General features: G+C 44.1%; 1 long non-coding RNA gene across 1 annotated transcript in view; it reads right to left on the bottom strand.

Annotated features, from left to right (window-relative positions):
- The window catches only part of LOC149972614 (uncharacterized), a 337,364-nt gene that overhangs the window by 148,159 nt on the left and 179,800 nt on the right, over nt 1-9,405 (bottom strand). The window lies entirely within an intron of this gene.

Consider the following 9,405-nt stretch of genomic DNA (forward strand, 5'->3'; position numbering starts at 1 on the left):
TAAGCCTTGAGACATGGATTGTGTATGTGTGCCATTCAGAAGGTGAATGGGTGAGTGCCTTTGAACAGGGTATGGTAGTAGGTGCCAGGCGCACCGGTTTGAGTGTGTCAAGAACTGCAACGCTGCTGTGTTTTTCACACTCAACAGATTCCTATGTATATCAAGAATGGTCCACCACCCAAAGGACATCCAGCCAAATTGACACAACTGTGGGAAGCATTGGAGTCAACATGAGCCAGCATCTCTGTGGAACGCTTTCGACACCTTGTAGAGTCCATGCCTGACAAATTGAGGCTGTTCTGAGGGCAAAAGGAGGGGGGTGCAACTCAATATTACGAAGGTCTTCCTAATGTTTGGTATGCTCAGTGAATACCGATGTATTCTTGACCAATAAAACGTAGAAATGCCTCATGAGCTTAGTTCAACTGTTGTACACCATCAATACCCAAAATAGAAGCATGTTTTACTCCAACATTTGTAAACTACGTAAATGTAAACAAACACTGTATAGCCTCAAAACATGGTTAAAACTATAATTTAGATATCATGGATGGTAAGTCCTTGCATCTCCAGACCCATCCATCAGCTTTTTACCAAAACGGAGGCAGGATGCCGCTTTGTTATTGTTTCAACTACAGATTCTAGCTTCAAGGGTCTGACTCAACCCCCATTGATCCTGTTTCATACATATGGGTTGATACATGGTTCAATGCACAGATAAGGGTCTGACTCACATACTCAACCTTTAGGCATAGTGTTTGTCCGCTACATCCTGACGGGCTGCTGGAAGAACCTGATGGCCACCCTGTCCACCCCCCTGACGGGGCGCATGGCGGGCAGCTCCAAGGGCCTGGCCTTCATGCTGGGGGCCGAGGGGCTGAAGGAGCAGAGCCAGAGGGAGAGAGACACCATCTGTCTCAGCCTGGATGGACTACGCAAGGCAGCCGGGCTCAGCTGTGCTCTAGGTAACAGGACCCAACACCATGGTGACTGGAGATAATGCCTGCCTGACTGACTAGAATCCCTAAACAGGAAGGATGTAGTAAACCCATTAGCTAGTGTGTTTACATCCGAGGCAGGCTGGGTCAAAGTATTTGAAAGAAAACAAAAACGATTTGATCACGTCTGGTTTAGAGATGTTTCCAGAAAGACGTTTTAAGATAATCATATTCCTGAATACGCAGTTGGCCTATTTGTGTAGCTATTGAAAATAGATACTGTATGATACTGTATGAATTAAGGCCATAAAGTGTTGTGATTCTCCATTTGACTGCAGATGCTGCTATTGGCCAGGCCAGCTAGTCTTATTTACTGTCATATCTAATGAATATTCATGCATTCTCTAGGTGTGGCTGCCAATTGTGCCTGTGCTCTGGCCCAGATGGCAGCAGCGTCGTGTGTGCAGGAGAAGAAGGAAGAGAGGCAGGTGGGCGGGTCTGGAGATGCCATGACACAAGGTACTTACAGCCCCTCACATAGCATACTGTGCTTTCTGTACATAGCGGTTCAATGGGCTGTTTCAAACTAAGAGACCCACTGTACTATAAAACTACAGTAAACACAAACAATTACTTTGGACTTGTCATTACTGCACAAGACAGGATACACAATAAAAAATCTCTATTTCAGAAAAGATCCCATTGTCACATTTTTTGGGGGAGTGGTGCTGGGATCTATTCTGGTCCTGTGTGTGTTTCTCAGTCAAGCAGCGTGTGGAGCAGAAACTGGAGCAGATGGGACGTCCTCAGGGGGTGCGGCTACACACGGCCCATGTGCTCTGCATGGAGGCCATCTTCAATGTCGGCCTAGAAATGGGCAGCCACAACCAGGACTGCTGGCCCCACGTCTTCCGGTAACACAGCCAAGCTGTGGCAGAGCAGGAGATGCAGAGAGAGAAGAAGAAACCCTCTCCATAACAACTCAGAAAAGGCTGAGACAGGCCTTCATGACAGCGTAGGACATCGGATGCATTCATGACAGCGTAGGACAGTGGATACATTCATGACAGCGTAGGACATCGGATGCATTCATGACAGCGTAGGACAGTGGATACATTCATGACAGCGTAGGACATCGGATGCGTTCATGACAGCGTATGACAGTGGATACATTCATGACAGTGGATACATTCACGACAGCGTAGGACAGTGGATGCATTCATGACAGCGTAGGACATCGGATGCATTCATGACAGCTTTGACATCGGATGCGTTCATGACAGCGTAGGACAGTGGATGCAATCATGACAGCGTAGGACAGTGGATGCATTCATGACAGCGTAGGACAGTGGATGCGTTCATGACAGCGTAGGACAGTGGATGCGTTCCAGACAGCGTAGGACAGTGGATGCGTTCCAGACAGCGTATGACATTGGATGCGTTCATGACAGTGTAGGACAGTGGATGCATTCATGACAGCGTAGGACAGTGGATACATTCATGACAGTGTAGGACAGTGGATGCATTCATGACAGCGTAGAACAGTGGATCCATTCATGACAGGTTTGGCATTGGATGCGTTCATGACAGTGGATGCATTCATGACAGCGTAGGACAGTGGATGCATTCATGACAGCGCAGGACAGTGGATCCATTCATGACAGCGTAGGACAGCAGATGCATTCATGACAGTGTAGGACAGTGGATGCATTCATGACAGCGTAGGACAGTGGATGCATTCATGACAGTGTAGGACATTGGATGCATTCATGACAGTGTAGGACAGTGGATGCATTCATGACAGTGGGTGCATTTATGACAGCGTAGGACAGTGGATGCATTCAGGACAGCGTATGCATTCAGGACAGTGGATGCATTCAGGACAGCGTAGGACAGTGGATGCATTCAGGACAGCGTAGGACAGTGGATGCATTCATGACAGCGTAGAACAGTGGACGCATTCATGACAGCGTAGAACAGTGGATGCATTCATGACAGCATAGGACAGTGGATGCATTCATGACAGCGTAGGACAACGGATGCATTCATGACAGCGTAGGACAGCGGATGCATTCATGACAGCGTAGGACAGTGGATTCTTGATGCAGTTGCAACCACAGGTTAATAACACTCATCTCTGTAACGACACTGAGCAATACAGTAGCGTACCTGTCTCTGTCTACACAGGGTTAGTGAATATGTCAGCTCTCTGGAGCACAGCCATTTCAGCGACGGAAGCTCCCAGGCCACCATGACCATCACCCAAGCCCAGCAGGCCGTAGATCTGGGGCTGGATTTGTGCGGCAAGGCCAGTCCGGACAGAGAGCTGGACCTGAGCAGCCAGCCGGTCATTCAGCCCCAGTCCATCCAGGAGCTGCTGAGGGAGAGCAGCAGGGGGAAAGACCTGGACCGCAGCCTGATGACGGGGACCAGTGCAGTACCGTATTATAGGCTACAGGACTGTAATGTTTTGTCCACGGTCTCTGAATCACATACTCGGTTTCATATTGTGATTTCTGTTTCATTGACTTTCATGTCTGAATAGCAATATAAAACAATGTAGTTGCTGTTGAGGAATGCTACTAGGCTGAAAAACAAATGTTGTAATTTAAGTCAGTAACAAAACAGCCGGCCATGTAAAGAAAGTAGCCACCAGGTGGCAGTGTGGATCAAGCGCAGCTCAAATACTTGAAAGTATTTGACTGTATTTGATCCAGGCCAGTACTGCTGCATTTACACATGCAGGCCAAATCTGATATTTTCCCACTAATTGGTCTTTTGACCAATCACAGAAGATCTCTTCATTTCAGATCTTTTTTAGAGGTGATCTAATTTGTCAAAAGATCAGGATTGTCTGCATGTGTAAACGCAGTACTGCTACTATTGATTGTACAAAGAGTCACATGGTCATGCAGCATGTTCTCTTCTGGACATAGGCCATGATGGATGAGCTATGATGGTTGAGAGAATGCCAAGCTGTCATCAAGGCAAAGGGTGGCTACTTTGAAATATATAAAATATATTTTGATTTGTTTAACACTTATTTGGTTACTACATGATTCCTTATGTGTTATTTCATAGTTTTGATGTTTTCACTATTATTCTACAATGTAGCAAATAGTAAAAATAAAGAAAAGCCCTTGAATGAGTAGGTGACTGTTACTGGGCTTCTTTTAGTGAAAATAATAAAACCCCTTTTATCTAGCAGATGTTCCACTGTCCTAATAGTCCCACAGATTTCCAATTGGCTTGTGGTGATTCCATTCTGCTGTTTGAAGAATACATTGACAATCATTTGCTCTTCACTGTGTGTCCTTTTTTGCAGGTTATTTGAGGACTCCGTCTATAAGCTGAACCTGGTTGGCCTGGTGGGTTTCCTGCACCAGCTGAGGAAGGCATCTCAGTCCCAGCTCTTTGAATCAGTCACTGAGACAGGAGACTATTCCTTAGCCATGCCAGGTACCAAACACAACACGCTGTCATTCCCAACAGACCCAGGTCAAAACCCTGGGTCAAATTAGCCCAGTACAATGGAACAGTCCCAAAAGTGGTAATCAAAAGTTAGACACAGGTCTGATCCACAATGTTCATGGAAAAATTCCCTTTTTACAGGAGCATTGAACCATCATGTTGCCTTTGTCTTTGTAGGAGAGGCCAAGGCCACCATGGACAGGTGTAGCGCCCTGCACCTGTTCCACCTGGGGGAAGCCATGCTGCGGATCGTGAGGAACCACACCTGGTGGAGGTAGGAACAACACACCGGTAGAAGCACAACACTTGGGTAGGAGAAACACACAGGTAGGAGCACCACACCTGGGTAGGAGAAACACACAGGTAGGAGCACCACACCTGGTGGAGGTAGGTATAACCTGGGTAGGAGAAACACACAGGTAGGAGCACCACACCTGGTGGTGGTAGGAACAACACACAGGTAGGAGCATCACACCTGGTGGCGGTAGGAACAACACACAGGTTGGAGAAACACACGAGTAGGAGCAACACACCTGGTGGAGGTAGGAGCACCACACCTGGGTAGGAGCAACACACAGGTAGGAGAACCACACCTGGTGGAGGTAGGAGCACCACACCTGGGTAGGAGAAACACACCTGGTGGAGGTAGGAGCACCACACCTGGGTAGGAGCAACACACCTGGTGGGGGTAGGAGCTCAGGGACTGCGTCTCAACTGTGTGGCCTCCTTTGCTTATGTCCTCTCCTCCACGATCACTGATCTGGCGTGGCATAACAGGTTAATCTTTCTGCAGATTAAATTAGACATATATTGTTCTGAGTTCTGTTCATCTCTCTGTCATTTCCGAGGCTGCCTGCCACAAAGAGCACCATGTATCCAAGAAGGCTGTGTCCTTCATCCATGATGTTCTGATGGAGGTTCTGACCAGCTGGGCAGAGCTTCCTCACTTCCACTTTAACAAGGCACTCTTCAGACCCTTCCAACACATCATGCAGCTGGAGCTGTGTGACGAGGATGTGCAGGATCAGGTTAGTTGTCTCCCACACACACAAGGCCTCCTTAATACCCTCTTATAATTAGTTGACCCGGTAGTTAAGGTCCTACTGTTTGTCTGTCAGGTGGTCACGTCCATAGGGGAGCTGGTAGAGATGCGTTCCGCTCAGATCCAGTCTGGCTGGAGACCTCTATTTAGAGCCCTGAGGACCGTGCATGGGACAGACATAAAAGACTACCTGATAGGAGAATACTCCATATGTCTGACAGGCAGCCTAGTCATAGAGTTTATTACATATCAATGTTTCTGTGTATGATTGTATTCCCTAATGTACTGCACTGGTAACATATTTCTGTTGTCACATACTGTTTCTCTGGGTTGTCTGTGGAGTTATGTTGGAGCCTCGTCTCCTCTCTCTAAGGAGGTTCCTGTCCCTTTATCGAGGTTGTTTTCTGCATTGTCTCTAATGCAGGGAAGTCTCAGGCACCTGTGTTTGATGTCTTTGAAGCGTTTATCAACACAGACAACATTCAGGTGTTCGCCAACGCAGCAACTGACTACATCATGTGCTTTATCAACTTTGTCAAAGGTTTAGGTAAGTCAGGTAAATGAGATGGTTACATTATTTTCTCTGTGGGTGTGTAATACTATTGTCATGATCATCACATTTCTAGATGGAGACATTGAATGTTCATGTTATTTGGTAAGATATAATGGAAAAACAATTCAACCAGTTTTTGTTCAGTGGGACGGCCCCAGATCCTGGTTGTTCCTCTGTTCATATCCTTCATATCTCTGTGCTCCTATGGATATTGGCTATGAGCATCTGATCAACCTGATGCCGAAGGACCTCTTCAAGCTGCTGGTGGCCTGTGTGGCTGAATCTGCTGAGACATATATATATATTATATCATTATATATATATCATTATTTATATATATTTATATATATATTTTATTATATATATATTTATATATTTATTATTATATATATATATATTTTTTTCCTTTTCTCCCCATGTCAGATTATATTTTCCATTTTTTTATTCTAATGGAATGGAGTAGAACAGCAAACACACACACGGCCACTGCGCCTGCTACTCCTCTCCATTTCCATATGAAATAGCCATTGGGTGCTGTTCAGGAGAGGGAGTTGAATGGAACAGCACTTCCCCTTAGTGACGGTTCCCTCTGCTCTATACAATATATATATCTGTTTATTTTATGTGATAAAAGGCTCATACAATCCAAATATTTTTTTAATGTTTTCTTTCACAGTGATAGCCCTCTTGTGTTATCCATAAAAATTATCTCCAGCATCCTATCTGACTGTGTGGCTATTCTAGTACATGTGAAAGATGATACTACAACAATAAAAAACAGAAAACGTATGCTCCTTCTTTCTCTTTTCTTCCACCAGATCTACTGTTATATTCTCCTACATTCAATTAACATTTCCACAAACTTCAGAATGTTTCCATTCAAATGATACCAAGAATATGCATATCCTTGCCTCTGGGGCTGAGCTACAGGCAGTTAGATTTGGGTATGTCTTCAGGCGGAAATTGAGAACAAAGGGATGCAGCCATAACAGGTTTTAAATTCATGTCAGTTCTTAAACATTTGCAGAGTCTTCTGAAGGAAAATGTTGTTTTTTTCTGCCCTGGGATAATCGATGTTCTAATGGACACTTACATGGCCATTTTCCCCCTATGGAGTGGAATACTGCTGGGTGACCTTACAAGATATTGTAATGTGACCAACATTGCAATCAGTGAAATCACAGGACACCAACTGCTATGTGGAACAGTGGTTCTGGATAATGAAGCATTCCATTTTGCAAAAGAAGAAATTCCTCCATCCAGCTGAATTCATTTTGAAAATGCATGCCACCCTCCAAGGAAGGTATAGGGAGCACATAATAAAATATGATCTGCCAGAATCACCGTTCACTAAATCCCCCTACCACAACAAGCCGTTGGACCAGGAAGAGGAGCAGTGGGCCAAGAGACAAAGATAATACTCACCTCAAGTGCAGGTCAAAGTATTTCCAGCCTCCCAGACAATTACCTGAGACAAAGAAGGGTAAAAAGAAACCAGCAGGGAAGGCACACCACAAGAATATATGAAAGCAGGGATGAGGCAACATCACTCCAAGACAACGAGGCTGCAGGCCAGGTATGTTTTTTTTTATGTTAAAGGATTGTGATAGTTTGTTTTCAGTTCATGTTTAAGCAGACAATAACTCTTCTAAATGTGTTTTATTTGCATATTGCAGGTCACAGCTCTGTGGCGAAACAATTGTGAGGTGGTGGTTGCTGTTGTGAGGTCCTCTTTCCTTCTCCCTCATTCAGAGTTTAAACCTCTGCAGCCCCACAAATGGCTTGTGGGTGAGGTAATAAATACCAGTCATAACATGACAATAACAACAATGCTGTCATTGATTTCTTGAATGTGAACCAGAACCACTGGAAGTTCATTGTGAGTCAAATCCTTTTTCCAAAATTGATTTAGGTACATTTTTGTGAAGAGGTATGAGGGTTGTGATATGGGTGATTTAATAGTAAAATCATTTAAGGGATCAATACGTTTCTTCCCCAGTATCTGCATGAACCAACAGGCCAAGTGTTTTTGGTTGACCCTGCTGGACAAAAAGAGGAGGAGGAATTGGAACACGCTGCATTCAAATTCAGGTCTTAGTTATTCCATTGTACTGGATCTAATACATATGAGCATTTTACATAAGTGTTATAATTTTTTATGACATAGTGTGAAAAACTCTTGGCTGCTGGCTCTGTCACTTTCAGACATGCGCAAAGCAGACTGAAAGGGGAAAGGTAGCTATTGACTTGGTTATGCAATATGGGTGTATATCGACTGCAGACTTCTTAGGTATGTAATTGACATGACCAATGAGCTATTGAAATTAAACTATCAAATGTACATTACACCAGATGATTTCACAGTACACAAGAGTGTGCAATATAGAAGGCTAGTCCGTGGACATTCTAGTTTGAGTCCAGTAGGTCACATGACCAAGAGCTATTGAAGATTTACATTTGGAAAAATTCATGTAAAACCATGTGAGATGAAAATGGACAAACTAAAGGTTGTGCAATATGTAGGCCCACTGAGTGGACATTCTGAACCTTGTTTGAAGTCAGTAGGTTACATGACCAAGGAGCTATTGAAATGTTAAAGTTTTAAAAATTAATGTAAAATCGAGTGAGATGAAAATGGACAAACTAAGGTGTGTGCAATATATAAGGGTAGTCAGTGTACATTCTGAACCTTGTTTTAAGTCAGTAGGTCACATGACCAAGGACTTATTGAAATGTTAAAGTTTGAAAAATTCATGTAGAAATGTGTGATATGAAAATGAACAAACTAAAGGGTGTACAATGTGTAGGCCCACTGAGTGGACATTCTGAAACTTGTTTGAAGTCAGTAGGTCATACAGCCAAAGAGCTTTTGAAATTCAAAAAAGTAAATACATAATTTAAAATAGTGTGAGATGTAAATCGACTAAATGTTTTTGGTCCCTAACTGCTGTTGGAGGACGTAAGGAAACCTACAGGCGAATATCCAACCTGAAACTGTCTTTACCTCGGTTTCCCCATGACAGTCAGAATCTGTGCTGGCTGTTTTTGTTTCCCGCCGAAAGGCAGATCATGATTTGGCCAGATTACAAAACAGACGCAGCCGGAGACAGTCCAACATCCTGACCCTGGCTGTTAGCCCAGTTAAACCCTTAATTTGGGGGTTAACATTTCCATACATCAGCAGTAGTTCGGGGCTCTTCCAATGCTCCATCCATCCTACGCTTCAAACACGAGTCTTGTTAGCTACAGTAGCTAGCTGGATAGCTAGCTCGCTTTAAAACTAACGTTAGGTCAATTAAATACCGGTCGTTCGGAATACGTTAGCTGCGAGTTGCTGTATTTTGGTTAGTGGTCTTACATTTAAACAATGTAAATGGAACATTAACTTACCATATCATAAA

The sequence above is a fragment of the Oncorhynchus mykiss genome, chromosome 23, assembly GCF_057628025.1.
Source record: "Oncorhynchus mykiss isolate SJ-2025 chromosome 23, ASM5762802v1, whole genome shotgun sequence".
NCBI classification, from domain to species: domain Eukaryota; kingdom Metazoa; phylum Chordata; class Actinopteri; order Salmoniformes; family Salmonidae; genus Oncorhynchus; species Oncorhynchus mykiss.